The following is a 16413-nucleotide window of genomic DNA, read 5'->3' on the forward strand; positions in this document are numbered from 1 at the left end:
ATGGCTCAGATTTTTTTTTTGAGATACAAAAAACGTATGCAGCAATGCATTGTTTTCAGGAATGACGGCATTACGCACACCATTTTATCAGTAAATTGGATGGAAACAGGCTGGAGTCAGCAAATTTCGCAAACTTTTTTTACGCATATTCACTCTGTGGATAACAAAACAAAATCTAGATGGAAACTTGGCTAATGACCAAAAAAGAGTGCATAATCAAATAATTTTTTATTAAGAGACTGAAATTGAAAATTATTTAAATAATGATATGATATTGTGATGTATTGAAATGGATTGTGATATACTGAGTCACAACATTTTTATCAAAGTACATATTGTATCATGAGGTAATTGGCAAAACTGTTCCCGGCCCTAATTTTGTACATTGCCAAATCTCTTGCATTTACACTGAATGCTGCAATCAGCCTTTTAAAAGGTATCTTTGAAGGATATGGAAACATTTGCCTCCTTTGTTTTTCAGTATTTGAGGCATAGTTATGGATTTAAGCTGGATAATGAAAAACCTCTATTGATCTTTAACACAGTTTATTTATATGCATGAGTCTGTAATGCTGTTGACTTCCCTTTATGAAATCTCTCTTTTTGCTTCCCACAAGTATTTTTTCTTTCTTCCAGCCTTGTCATACGCTTACAAATTCCATTTGTGTCTGTTTATAAAGTAATTTATCTAGCCTGCTTTAAAGGGACCTATAGCTTATTGATTGCTTTCTTCCACATTTATTGGGGTCATACAGCCTCTGTGAAGAAGGAAGCACCCAAACCAGTTTGAGTCCAAAAGAAAAGTGTGTGTGTTCAATACGACAATGTGCCCATGTGAAAATAAAGACCAAAAAAAGGGAATAAATGGTTAAAATGCATATTTTAACACTTTTTTTAAATCATGCTAAACGTACCAAATTCACAGGCCTTAGAAATAATACATTATAAACCTATTGCAACATAAATTGGATCCCAGCAATAGCAATTGTATTGGTAAAACAACTACATGATATAGCAAACATAAAGAGTTTATTTAATTTAGCAGAGAAATGCATTAAATGTCTTCAGGAGTATATTCAGGAGTCTTTAACAGTATACCCTGAACTATCAGTTAATTACCCCAAACCTTGATTACGGGGTTCCATAAACATGGCCAGGAGTCAGTTCAGTCAACCCAGTGTGTTCACAGTCACAGTGAAAACCTAATAAATTCTCAACAGAGCGCCAAATCAAGCAGTCACCATGGAAACACACTGAATCCGAAATCAAATACTCTCTTGAGTAGGTACTTATTTTGAATAAGTATTGACTGCATGAATATAAAAGAGTTTCTTCTATATAGTATACATGTGTTTAGTATGAAAATAACCCGTAAATACTACATTCATCATGTGACATACCAGTCATTATCAAATGGCCTACCTTCACTGCCATTCACAAATCCTCCCCCATGGCCTCATGGGATAGTTAAGTGTCCATCGTATACACACTTCAGAATTTTGCCGGTAATAGGAGGTCATATTAATATTATAATATAATATTTTAAAATTGTGCTTAATCTGTCACCAATAGGGCACGCATCAATAGGGCATTAAAGGTCCCATGGCATGGCATTTTTCTATAATTTTATAATGTTTCCTGAGGTGTACTTAAATTGTTAGTATGATTTTTACATCATAAAATATCATAATTTAGAAATAAAAGGCATTTTTTCAATACTGATGTTTGCCCTGTGGCTGAATGCCCTGTTTCAAGAGGAGTGTCTGCTGTGAGACTTCAGTAAAAACTCCCACTGTTGTGATTGGCTGACATCTTTGCATTTGAAATGAGCGGAGGGGGCGTGGTTTAACGAGGTCTACGACGCACGAGCAGGCACGAGCTGCTGCCAGAGAGACGGATGGACCGGAGTTCACTTCACATCAGTTCTGTCAGTCTCAGTTCAGTGAACTGTCGTAGTTACAGCATATACTTCAGGTTATTAGTCTATTTCTAGTCGGAGGGACTGTCACTCATGTCAGAAAGTTAGTAACTTTAGTAAATTATGGATCAGCGCTGACTGGAGACGCGAACCGTTTAGAACGATTCAGTCCGATTTGGTGAACTGATTCGGTTCACTAAAAAGAACCGGTTCAAAAGAAAGATCGTTCGCGAACCGGACATCACTAATGTACCAGAGATGGAGCTCAGCAATTGCAAACAAAGTTATTTATAGTAACTACTGAGTTATGAGAGCGCTGTCAGTCAGCGCAAGTTTATTGTGTTTGTATCTGAGAGTTCTGAATAAACACGAGTCCCAGTCACACCGAGTCCGTCTTCATCATTATTACCAACTTTGTAACACATGCAAAGTACCATTACAGCTGTCGAGATGAACGAGTTACGAGTAAGTGTTGATAATAGCATTATTTTTAGATATGTTCCTATCATATGAAAAGCGCCAGTGACGCGCATTGAGTAAACAGCGCAAACAAAGACACAACTAAGGGCTGCCTAGCCCGGATATGCTCACGCTTACCCCCCTTCTGCTTAATCTTGCGCCGCGTAAGGCGCCTCCGCTGTGGGCCAGATGCAGTACTGGGGGTCGGTGATGTTGAAGGCCGACCGGTCAGTGCAGCCCGAGCTTCGGCGTGTGTGAGGTTTATCTCTAAAGATGTTATTCTGCTGATGTTGAGCAGAAACGACTGTATGCACATTTTAGAACAGATAGACGCGACGAGGACGTACAAAAACACTGACTCACAAGATAGAAAACACGAAAACACCGTTCTGTCGGGAGAGAGAGAAGCCGCTGCGTTTGCACGAATAATAAATAATTAGCTACACATCAGAAATCACTGATCACAGATCAGAAGGAACTGAAATAAGACTTCTGTTTTCATTTGTACATCCAAACACTGAGAAACTGCCAGCGTTCACTCGTTCACAACCCATGATCTCTCGAGCGTTTGCATGGGCGTGCCAGATTCTCTGGGCGGAGGAAAGGGAGGTAACCGTTCCTGCTTGGACGTCAAACCAGGAGACTTCAGGATTGGCTAGTCTGGCCTGTCATTTTCTCAAAGGCAGAGAAAGACAGCCAGAACTCGGTTTTACACCGATCAACATTTCTATCCACTTGGGGACAATATTCAGGCTAGGGGAACTCATATTAATGTTGAAAAACCTCAATAAAATGAAAATGTCATGCCATGGGACCTTTAAAGCCTCATCAATAGGGCACACATGTGCTGAATACCTCTGTAGTAAACGCACTCTGGAACATAACCTGCTCCGGAGCACAAACTCTATGATTTAAGAATGGTTAGCCAAAGGAGACAAGCCTGGAGTAAACCCATTCAATAATAAGTATAGCAGAATGTGTGTGGAAAGGACACATTCATAGAAACAAACATAGAGAGACACAAAATATAAACCTTCTCCAAGAAGGTAGTTCCCAAGTACCAGGGGGTAAAACACACACCTCACCGGCCTGAAAGGATTGAGACCATACATGCTGATACACTTTAAGAATGGGTGTGGAAGTTTCCACAACAAACATTAAAAATTAAATGGTGTATCACTGGCCAATGCCCTTTTAGAATTGAAATCCAAGAATGGTTAGAAGTGAAGCATGCTGCATGCCTCAAAGTAATAAGAACTAATATAGAGGAATTAACCAAAAAAGGGTATGACTTCCTGGGGTTAAGTCCATATCCAGAATGATAAACCTTATGAATGGATGCAGGGAGGAACAGCCTGCCACAGCACAAACATCTTGCAATGACGCACCTTTAGCAAGCACCTTAGAAGAAGCGACACTCTTAGTGGAGTGAGCCCTTATGCCTAGAGGTGAAGCCATACCACACGCCTCATAGTCAAGTCAAGTCAAGCCAAATTTATTTATATAGCGCTTTTAACAATGTAGATTGTTTCAAAGCAGCTTTACAGTGTTAAACAGGAAAATAATGCAACATAATTTTATTCAGCTGTATAGCCATTCTGGAAAAAGCGCTGATGTCATCAGTTCATTTCAATTATCATACAGTGACAGTGTGGGCTTTAGATCAATAATTCGATCAGTAATTTAGTTTAAATGGTTAATTTAGTTTATTAATTAGATTTATTTCGATGTTTAGTTGAAAAATTTAGTGTCCCCAACTGAGCACGCCAAGCCAGAGGCAACAGTGGCAAGGAAACCAAAACCCCATTAGGTGACCTAATGGAGAAAAATAAACCTTGGGAGAAACCAGGCTCAGTCGGGTGCCAGTTCTCCTCTGGCCAATTAACAAACAGCGTATTATTATTATTATTCTGGCAGCTTTAGAGCTCAGAGGTCATAATAGATCAGAATATTCGAGGGACTGGGGGCAACATGCTGGAGACGGTTTATTGAGGATGATGTTGATTAAATAATTATTAAAGTGCAATATTCGAATGATCGGACGCAACACGCTGGAGACGGGTTTATTGAGGATGACATATCGATTTAAGTATTATTTAATTGTAATATTCGAACAATCTGAGTCAACACGCCGGAGACGGGTTTATTGAGATGCCGTGTCGATGAGGCAGTTGCAGGGGGTGTCTAATCACGGTCTCTGCAGACACTTCGGGGTCCTGTGTTGGTCTTCTCTGGGCGCAGGGCCACCATCTGAACTGGATACGGCCCGGATCCGGCTGACTGCAGTAAACCTCGGGATAAAACAGAGAGACTATCATTAGCGTAGATGCCATTCTTCTGATGATGTAACAAGTACATCAGGTGTTATGGGAAGTGTTCCCGGTTCCGGCTGACCTAGTTAATGCAGCCTAACAATCATTTCATTGAAAAAGTGTTTTATGTGTATGCCACAGTAAAGAGATGTGTTTTTAGTCTAGATTTAAACTGACAGAGTGTGTCTGCTTCCCGAACAATGTTTAGTTTCGGAGCTAAATAGGAAAAGGATCGACCGCCTGCAGTTGATTTGGATATTCTCGGTATTATCAACTGGCCAGAATTTTGAGACCGCAGTAGACGTGATGGAGTATAATATGTTAAGAGCTTGCTCAAGTATTGGGGAGCTAAACCATTTAGTGCTTTGTAAGTAATAAGTAAGATTTTAAAATATATGCAATGTTTAATAGGCAGCCAGTGCAGTGTTGACAGAACTGGGCTAATATGGTCATACTTCCTGGTTCTAGTAAGAACTCGAGCTGCTGCGTTTTGGACCAGCTGGAGTTTATTTATTAAGCGAGCAAGGCAACCACCCAGTAGAGCATTACAATAAGGCATTTTAAAGCATTAAAAGGTCATGAACGCATGAACTAACTGTTCAGCATTTTGCATTGAGAGCATGTGCCGTAATTTAGATATATTTTTAAGATGGTAGAAAGCAGTTTTACAGATGCTAGAAACGTGGCTTTCAAACGAAAGATTGGTATCAAAGAGCACACCCAGGTTCCTCACTGACGACGAGGACTTGACAGAACAGCCATCAAGTGTTAGACAGTATTCTAGGTTACTACTTGTGGAGCTTTTTTGTCCAATAATTAAAAATTCTTTTTTTTCTCTGAATTGAGTTGCAGGAAATTACCGGTCATCCAATGTTTTATATCAGCTATGCATTCCGTTAATCTTGTGAATTGGTAAGTTTCTTCAGGGCGTGAAGAAATATAGAGCTGAGTATCGTCAGCATAACAATGAAAACTAACGCCATGCTTCCAAAGGATATCTCCCAGTGGTAGCATGTACAGGGTGAAGAGTAGCGGTCCTAGCACTGAGCCTTGTGGTACTCCATACTGAACTTGCGATCGGTGTGACATATCTTCATTTACTACTACAAACTGATAACGGTTGCATAGGTATGATTTAAACCATGATAAAGCAATTCCACTAATACCTACATTATTTTCGAGTCTATTCAAAAGAATGTTGTGGTCGATAGTATCAAATGCATAAGGAACGGCCAAGGCAATAACATCAACAATCCATTGGGATAACTTCTGCTTTGTGACAATGGAACCTCTGCCATGGCATCCAAAGCATACCAGCAACTGACCTGATTTATGCCACAAGCCCGAATAGTCAACGTAAATCATTAGCACCCTGACTGGACACAAAAAGGTGAAGCTTTTCTTACTCTGGTAATTCAAAGGGCTGGGGAGAAAAAACTAGAAAGATGACCGGCCTCGTATCCTCGCATCCCACATATCTTGGCCTCGGGTGCAAAATGATCTTAACCAGTCCAGGGGTGAATTATATTGCAAAATGGATCAACTGATAAAGCCTGCAAATCTCCTACTCTTTTTTGCAAAGTTATTAAACAGAGCCACTGTTACGTCCCTCGTTAATTAGATGTTAAATTGTCTAGCATATTATCAGACATAACACAGGATGAGCATGTGTGTGTTTCAGACAGTAGGGGAGACTGCAAAAGGATGACCCAAGACCAACGACTTCAATTGAAAAAGATTTAATTTGTGTTTATGACAATAAAGTGAAGTAATAATGTGAAAAGTAATAAAGTAGTGAAAATAAAGAATATTTACAAAATATACAATTAAGCAGGATAAAGCAAAAAATCAACAAACAAACTGGGAGAGAGGAAGGAGCAAACGAGTGCTGCTTAAATCAAAGAACAAAACATAACAAAACTCATCTAACTGAAGATTTAGGAAATAAACTAACTAACAACAAAAGTTGTAGAAAGAAACATCTTCGGCGTCCGAAAACGCCATAACTGAACAACCTGACTAACTAAACAAAACATACAATCTTAGCAATCTTTACAATCTTAGTCTCACAACCTCACAATCTTACCCGTTTATACAGCGCTGAATGATAACTTGAGATAAAGCGTCAGAGAACAGCGGTCACACATCAACCATGGTAATCGGCTACCTCAAGCATATAACATATATGAACACACAAGCACAAACAAACAGAGAACTGATCTAACTGCTAAGGTGTAACAGCAGTGAGCCCCGAATGTAGATCAGCCTCTCAGACTGGACTCTCGAACTAGAGACCGTCGTCATTGAGTGTGTACTCTCCCCAGAGTCAAAGCGTGTCTCCCATTGAAGTTTGCGCCATTCATAAACAGCCTCAGGACCTGTGATTGGTTGCGCAATCCTGACGTCAGCGTCTGACGTCCGTTGACTGACAGGCGGTTCCTCCACTCACGTTCCATCTCTGGAACAGACAGCTTACAAACGCACTCACACATATGCACAGCGTGATGTATATCAAAACAGACTATACGTAGCACCACGTACGTAACACACAACATGTACAAATATATAACAAAACAGACTACGTAGCACAGCGTACGTAACAGCCACCTTGAGAGTCAGAAACTTCTCTGATGCTGACTCCAAAGGCTCGATCGTGGCCTCTAATAGTCCTTCTAGGACTATAGAAAGATCCCAGGAAGGAACCAAGAAGAAGGCCAGATGCCTCCCCACACAATCTCTGTCTATGTGGTCATGGCAAGCATTTATAGCAACCACGTACATTTTAAGAGTAGCAAGGGATAAATTATCTGAAAAGCGCTCCTGTAAATACTCCAGCACTGAGCCAGCCGGGCAGAGGACTGGTTTAAATTGGTGCCTCACACACTGTGACACAAAGTGAAGCCATTTCAGGACATACAGTTTCCTAGTGGAGGGATCTCTAGCATTCAGAATGCTCTCAACAACCTTGGTTGAGAGACCGGAATCTATGAGCTGGTGCCCCTTCAGGGGCCAGACCCAGATCTTCCATATCTTGGGTTCCATGGTGGAACACACAGCTTGTAATTCTTTGCTAGCAGGCAAACTTTTTTTTTTCTTAATATTCTCCTCACAGAGAGACAGACTTCACACACACACAGACACGCAAACAAACGGCTTCCTGAAGACAAAGAAGCTACGTTTCAGGTGTCTATTTATGGTCTCGCTGACACCACATCACCTGTCGAGGCTTTTGGCTATTAACTATTGGTGTTACCCCACATGTGCTTCAGACACCAGCTCATGCAGTGGTGTTTCCATAACATCAACATCATGATGCAGCGTTTATTTCCACTCGAAATGGAACCTCAACTTTCGCTTCCAAAACCTGAGGTAACTTAGGGTAAGTAGCCTCTGGTGACTCTGAGCAGGTTCTGTTCCAGGTTCAATTGACTTCAGAGGTATTCAGTGCATGCATTCCTATTTGATGAGGCTCCAGTGGTCGTAACAGATTTTGACAATACTTTACTCTAAAATATTTATTTGATATATTGCATTATAATCTCACACATTGTCGATCTGCACTCAAAAGGTTTTTTTTTTTTTTGCAGCAGCAGCAGGACATTTTCTATATAATGTACTAATATGCATTAAAAATGCATATGTGGTGCATCTCACCTTTATAGAAATGTGGAAGAAAATGGCTAAACATAAATAAACATAAATAAACAGCCATCTTATCTTTGCAAGTACAGGCTGTTTTGTTGTTGTTGTTTAATCGATATTTCTTTTTTAATCTATAATTAGCATCAAACAAACTTAAAATAATTCAAAGCATCAAATAATTCTTGTTCACAGAATTAAAAAAAAACTGATTAAAGAATAAAAGATAAGATTAAAATATGATTGCACAACTGCCTGGTGTGGTGGTGATATGTAAGGGATAATGTACATCCAGCCGGTTGTTACCGCAGAATAAACCCCGACAGAGTGATCAGTTCACAACACAACCAAAGACAGTTCTGAATTTGGTTGTGTTATGAACTTTTGCAGCGCGTTTCTGTCTTTGGTTTTGCTGTGAACTTTTGCAGCGCGTTTCTGTCTTTGGTTTTGCTGTGAACTTTTGCAGCGTGTTTCTGTATTTTGTTGTATGAACATTTGCAGCGCATTTCTGTATTTGGTTGTATGAACTTTTGCAGCGCGTTTCTGGCTTTGGTTGGGTTGTGAGTATGTGCAGCTCGTTTCTGTATTTGGTCGTGTTGTAAACTTTTGCAGCGTGTTTCTGTATTTGGTTGTGTTATGAACTTTTGCAGCGTGTTTCTGTCTGTGGTTGTGTTATGAACTTTTGCAGGGTGTTTCTGTCTGTGATTGTGTTATGAACTTTTGCAGCGTGTTTCTGTCTGTGGTTGTGTTATGAACTTTTGCAGCTCATTTCTGTCTTTGGTTGTGTTGTGAATGTTTGCAGCGTTTTTCTGTCTTTGTTTGTGTTGTGAATGTTTGCAGCGCGTTTCTGTCTTTGGTTGTGTTGTGAACGTTTGCAGCACATTTCTGTCTTTGTTTGTGTTGTGAAGGTTTGCAGCGCGTTTCTGTCTTTGGTTGTGTTGTGAACTTTTGCAGCGCATTTCTGTCTTTGGTCGTGTTGTGAAGTTTTGCAGCACGTTGCTGTATTTGGTCGTGTTGTAAACGTTTGCAGCGCATTTCTGTCTTTGGTTGTGTTGTGAACATTTGCAGCGCATTTCTGTATTTGGTTGTGTTGTGAACTTTTGAGTTGTCAAACTGATGAAGATAAAACATATACATATGTATGTATTTATGTATGTACTTAAAAATAATGCATTTATTCATGCTTCCTGACCCATTTTCCTTTCTTCTGAGTAATTCAAGCTTGAAATACCACCTAATTGCAAGCATGTTTTTGCCATTCACACAGAATGCATTCTTGCATTCAATGGCAGTTGTACGGAGGGCAATTGAGTGGAACAAAATGCAGGGTTCTCAGGAAGCTGAGATGCAGACTCTGAAAAAACATGCAATGGCCATAAGTTCATAGACCAACAATAATAATAGTGCTAATATTGCTGAGAAATAATTTGCATATAAATACACTGACCATCCACAACATTAAAACCACCTGCCTAATATAGTGTAGGTCTATCTCATGCTGGCAAAATAACTCCTCATGCGTTGAGGCATGGATTCCACTAGACCAGTGAATATGTCCTGTGGTACCTGGCACCAAGATATTAGCAGCAGAAGTCCTGCAAGTTGTGAGGTGGGTCCAGCATCAATATATATTCAATTGGATTGATATCCGGGGAATTTGAAGGGCAAGGCAACACCTTGAACTCTGTCATGTTCGTCAAAGCTCATTCCTGAAAAATTATTGTTGTGTGGCAGGTGCATTATCCTGCTAAAAAGGGAACATTATTGTAATGAAGGGGTGTAGCTGGTCTCCAACAATCTTTAGGTTGGTGCTACAATGTCAAAGTAACATCTGCATGAATGGCAAGACCCAAGGTTTCCCAGCATCAGCCCAGGCAACCTTTTTCCATTGCACCATGGTCCAGTGGAAGTGTCTGGACCCCTCAAGGTTGTGTAATGCGTGTGCACAAGCACAAGAAGGGTCTCAGGCCCCGTCCACACGGAGACACGTTTATCTGTATACGTGTAAATTTTGTACCATATCAGCGTTTCGTCTTCACGGATCCGACGTTTTGGGAGCATGAAACCGACATTTTTTTTAAACCGGGTCCCAGAGTGGATAAAACTGAAAATGACACCCTTGCGTTTCCGTGTGTACAGCCATGTGATGTCATCACCCCACGTGTCGACCCACGTCACGGAAAAGCAACAACAACAATGGCGGACTACATGCTTGTGTTCGTGCTGCAGAAGCTACTGAGCTTATTAGCTTTACTACCGCAAAATCTTCAGCTCCTTTGTTACTATGTTGAGCAACAAATGATTATGAACAACAACATACGCCACATGCTCTTAGGTCCACCGCGGAGGACAACAAGGAGGGAAATCAGGATAAGATTTTGGGTAAGACCTGGTAGAACCAGCTGTTGGTGGGACAACTTTGTGAATGGCGTTGTTGTGGAAGATGAATGGAGGGAGAACTTTTGCATGTCCAAAGCATCTCTCGTCACCCTAAGCGAAGAACTTAATCCGTATATCGAAGGGCAAACAACAAACATGAGGGCACCAATTGAGACGATCAAAAAGGTTGCGTTAATGCTTTATTACTTGAGCGATGAGGGATAGCTACGGAATACTGCTAACGCCTTTGGCGTGTCGCGACAGGCTGTGTCCGTTGTTGTCAGGCAATCATTCAAATCGCTATCCACCTGGGTCCAAAATACATCAAGAGGGTCTGAGGCCGCGGATCTGGTTTTGGGCTTCCATCTTGCTTTGGGCTTCCATCTTGCTCCATCTGGCTTCCACGGTGGCATGCCACAGTGTTTGGGAGCGGTCGACAGGACCCACATTTAGATCAAGCAGCCATCTACCAACTCAATGGACTATATCAACAGGAAAGGCAAACTTAATTCTCTTAATGTACAGGCGGTCTGTGATTATTAGTACAGATTTATTGATGTTGTGATAAAATGGCCTGGGAGTGTACACGATGCACGGATTTTCACTAATTCAAAGCTGAAATTGAACTTTAAAACTTGCAAGATCCCTGCTCTGAAAAAGCTAATTATGGACAATGAGGAGGCCATACCCATTTTTCTTCTTGGTGACCCAGCCTACCCTCTGCTGCCTTACTTGAGTAAGGTATATTTAAACGGTGGCAATACACCTCAAGAACAGTACTGTGGCCTATGTTTGTGTAGGGCACAGATGGTGATTGAATGTGCTTTTGGTCGGCTCAAAGCCAGATTTGCTGCACTGAAAAGGCCTATGGACATCAACTTGCAGGACCTGCCCCATGTGACTTACGCCTGCTTTGTTCTCCACAATTTTTGCGAGGACAGTAAGGAAACTGTGCCTGAACACTCAGTGTTGTTAACAATACAAGGTGATAAAGACTTACAGCCTCCTACACAATGAAACAATTACCTCACAGACTGTAATGAGGGAGAGGGAAAGAGAGTGAGGAGAGTGCTCACAAAATACCTCGATCCTTAACAAAAGACTGGCAAACAAGACCGACTTATATTTTGTTGTAATATAAAAGTATTTAGTACATTCTCCAAATGTGAATTGTGAAATGTGAAATGCTGATCATTTTGAAAGTGTTGTGTGAAAATAAACAAATGACTGCAACCACTTCCAGATTTTTTTTTTTTTTCAAAGACAGAAATACATTTTTTATATATATCTATATAACCAAAAATTCTATTCAACAGGTCAAATTGTAGAAAGTGCAACAGTGCACCAAAATGAAGCTCTGTGTCATCTTGCAGCAGTGCACGTCTGTATGAAAATGTGGTTTGCTGCTTTGGGGTGCCACGTGCTGGTGTAGGTGTGTATTGTTCAGGGGGGTATTGTCCAGATTGGTTTGCTGGTTGATTGGACCGAGGTGTGTGCAGGAAGGCTGGTGTAATGGGGTGTGGTGTTGTGTGTATGAATGATGGTGGGTGCACTTGGAATTGTCCGCTGCTGTGTGGGTGTGCAACATGTCTTTGAAACAACAATCCCCTCATGAAGGAAAATCCCTCCTGAATGTTGCTAGTTATTTTAGCAATGTTTGTATTGATCTGCAGCATGTTTTCAGAGTTGCGTCTAGCTGAGTCCTCCATTAGCGCCAACATCCTCCTCTTTATTTGTTGGTCCTCCTCTGCCGGATCAGTCACAACCTTTCTCTTCAGCCTGTCCCCTCGGTGGCTCTTTAACTTTGCCTTGAGTAAAGCAAATAATAAAGCAAATTGCAATATTATTATGCAAAACAACTTATGGCCAAAGCCATGCATGTAGTGAATTTACACTAAGCAACACACATAAACAAAGAACATGCACCCATCCTAACTATGCCCACATCAAACGGTACTGTACCATATGGCTAACTCGCTAAACTTGCCTACCTGGAGCATATCGCTCCGCTGATTTACCGCAGGAGGAAGCCAGTCGAGGGATTCAGTGGAGTTTGGAGAATCGGCAGGCAGCTCCACTGTCGATGTAGAAGACTCTTCCAGGTCACCCGTCTCAATGCCGGCATCGATGGAGCGCGTAGCAGGCGACCCACCCCAGATCTCCTGGCAAAGCTTATAAAATATGAGCACTACCCGTCCTTGGTCACTTCGACGCCCTTTGTCCACCGCCTGCCTGTATTTGCTGCGTATGTTTTTTAACTTGGCGGTGACTTGGGCTTTTGAGACCATGTTAGCATTGTGAGGGAAATCCTTCTCAGTAGGCTCCCTCGGATACTGCGCCTGATACTGCGTCCCTTATATCAGAATATGTGAACTGACATGACTCCCAGTCAACATTTTCTTGGAGTTTAGCCGACTTGTAATCGAGTGTAAGTCTGAGTAGAAGTTCCACTTCGTCGTCGGTCCATACAACGATTTGTATACTGCGCGCAAAGTTTATGCACATGCTCCGACTCTTCTTCTCCATTTTAAGTGTCTCTGTGGCAGAATTACAGCACTGCATACTGGTCTGGCATGTTCACTACATTGTGTTCAGTCGGTTTCACTGGTTTCGTGTGTACGCAGATATTTCTGTAGACGACATCGTGTTTACAGAATTTTTACGGAAAAAAAAGATTGGATAGGTAAAGCTCTGGCTTCATGTGGATGGGGCCTCAGAGCTTGAATAACAAGAACATCCAAACTATAAAATCGAATAAATGTGAGGACTAGCCTGCCTCATCTCATACTTGCTGCAAGGAGGTGCCTCTTGCTAAAGCCCTGGAGGATGCAACCCCCCCTGGTAGAATGAGCCCTAACATCTAGAGGCGAAGCTTGACCACACACCTCATAGGCTAGAGCAATAGCATCCCTCCCCCAATGCGACAATTCGCTTTGTGGCTGCCGCCCCCCGGTTATGGCCCCCATAACAAATTAACAACTGCTCTGACTTAAGCCACTGGCTAGTGCAGTGGATGTAAATCTGAAGAGCAAAAACTGGACACAGTAAGTGAAGTTTCTCCTGCTCTGGTGTAGTGAATGGCGGAGGACAGAAGGCTTAAAGAATGACCGGATGTACAGTCGAAAATTAAACTTTTGGAAGATAGTGGGGTAAGGGTGCAAAATAGCCTTGACCAGTCCAAACGGCAAAGTCTCCAATCCTCTTTAGTGATGAGATAGCCATAAGGAAAACCATCTTTAGAGTCAGAAGCTTGACTGGCGCTGGTTCAAAGGGGTTGTCAACTAGCCACTCAAGGACCACGGCTAAATCCCATGAGGGAACTTCCAATCTGACGGGTGGTCTCAGTCGCCTAGCTCCACGAATGAAGCAGGCGATCAGAGGGTGTTTCCCTACTGAAACTCCATCAATCAGAGCGTGGCAAGCTGAGATGGTGGCCACAGATACTCTGAGAGTAGCAGGACATGTGCCTGCTGACAGCTTTTCCTACAGAAACTCCAGCACTGAAACAATCTGGTAGTGGACTGGGTCTGCATGATGTATAGTGCACCATCTTTCAAAGACATGCCACTTAAGGGCATACATTATTCTAGTGGAGGGAGCCCTAGCCCTGTAGGTGTGTACATTCTTCAAGTGGAGGGAGCACTAGCCCTCAGAATGGGCTCTATTACATCCGCTGAAAGTTCAGCTTCTCTTAGACGATCCCCGTCAGGGGCCAAACATGAAGATTCCATAACTCGGGCTGGGGATATCGTCCTCTGTGCCTGAGACAGGAGATCTCTCCTGTACGGGATTGCCCATGGCGAGCTGTCGAGGAGAGAGATTATTTCTGAGAACCAGACTCTGGTTAGCCAATGAGGTGCTATTATGACCCTTGTTGACAGACCTTCGCCAGGACTCTATCGAGCAGAGCGATCAGTATAGACGCTTCCTGGGCCAGAAAGGGCATTTAATTAGCCCTTGGACAAAATCCCTTGGCTCTGAGCCACAGCTGAAACGGTCCCACACTAATTTGTGTATAATATCGTAAAACATTTAAATAGACATATGAATAGTTAAAAATGTGTGATGTAGTATTTTAGTTGATTAACTAACACATTACACTTAACAAAGCACTGATTTCTGATTTGGTGACCCCTGCTTTACCCCTGTTTTTTTTTGCTGCTGAAGTGAATTTGAATCTTTTCACTCTATTCTACTGTACACAAAAGATGAAAATCTGTCACCCCTTTTTTTAATAAACCGTTTGCAGCCCATGCTGTCGTTATCTCTGTATACTTCTGTCTGTATAGTTCTGATTATTGTAGTAGTGGCCAGTGAACCTTTTTTAAGGGGGTGGGGATGGGGCATCTTCCCCAATCTTCCCCTTCCATGCAAACCTTTTTACACCTTATTGCTATTATAGTATAAGCAGCCTTTTTTTTTTTTTTTTTTACCTATTCTGCAATGAACACATTAGTAAAAGTCACGTCAAGGCCACATTCTGAAACGGTGATTATTTAGAGATAGACACTATTAAGACACTTTTAAAAACTCTGGGTGTATGTCAGTGCTGGTGAAAATATTGGGTTTCATATTGGCTTGCCTCCAGATGAGACGCCTATTTTACTGTCCCCCCTCAGCTGAAATGGAAAAGACAAATACTCTAGTGTTTGTTTTTAAAGCACCAGAAGCATCTGTTTATTCTTCATTTTGTCATTTTAATTGTCCTCTGCTCTGCCTCCCAGTGCAGGGAGAGAACACTTACTCAGTTGAAAATTGCTTTTCCCACAGAGATTAGAATTTCAACCTCCGGTCTTGTCAAAGGAATATTTCCCGTAAAAATGAAGAAGATATTTCACAGAAAGCAGAGGGCTTTCTTTTACATAACGAGGACTCTAAAAATGATAAATAAGCACCATAAAATGTGGTCCATATGACTTATGTGCTATATACCAGATCTTATGAAGTCATACGATGTGATGATTTTTGAGTGAGGAATAGATTAAAATTAATTATTAAGTCATTATTAACTTTTACGCATGTGCGCTATTAAATTTGCTCTGCACCAGATTTTATGTCAATGGAACCAGATGGCATTAGTTCTCAAGTGTCTTCTAACTAAAACATCAACTTTGAATATGTTTACAGTTGTTGTTTCCTTTTGATACCATTTTCACAAGTAATAGTTCAAATTCTTAGTACATACAGCCATATATCCAAAACAGTAAATGTTCTCCTTGTATCATATGACTGAATCTATATTGTAGATGACCTTTAGAGATGAAGGCTACGAAAAATGTGCTGCATTAAAGGTTCGCAAGAGCACAGGAGCCTCCGTAATTCAGTAAAATGGATGAGGTATGGAATGAGTCTTTCTAGAGCTGGCCGCCTAGCAAATCTGAACAATCAGAGGAGATGGACCCTAGGGAGAGAGGTGGCCTAGAACCGGATGGTCACTCTGGTTGAGCTCCAGAGATCATGTGTGGAGATAGGAGAAATTTGCAGATGGACAACCATCACTGTATGACTGTATGGTTTTTATGACAGCAGCCAGTCAGTTTTGTTTTTGTTTTTTTTTTGTAGATTGATGTGGGAAAAAAAATTATAAATGTAAAGAATTTAAGTATAAAGCTGCAACAAAAAATCTTTTGCAAAGCATATTTTCTTTCTTTTTTTTTTCTGAAAATAATCTTGAATATTTATTCTAGGATTAAATGAGAGAAAATA

At 41.3% G+C, this 16413-nt stretch overlaps 1 protein-coding gene across 1 annotated transcript in view; it reads left to right on the plus strand.

Annotated features, from left to right (window-relative positions):
* gabra3 (gamma-aminobutyric acid type A receptor subunit alpha3) overlaps positions 1–16413 on the plus strand; it is a gene marked incomplete at both ends in the record, with an annotated part of 531886 nt that overhangs the window by 346886 nt on the left and 168587 nt on the right. The window lies entirely within an intron of this gene.

Source organism: Gobio gobio, assembly GCF_949357685.1.
Source record: "Gobio gobio genome assembly, chromosome: 14".
NCBI lineage: Eukaryota > Metazoa > Chordata > Actinopteri > Cypriniformes > Gobionidae > Gobio > Gobio gobio.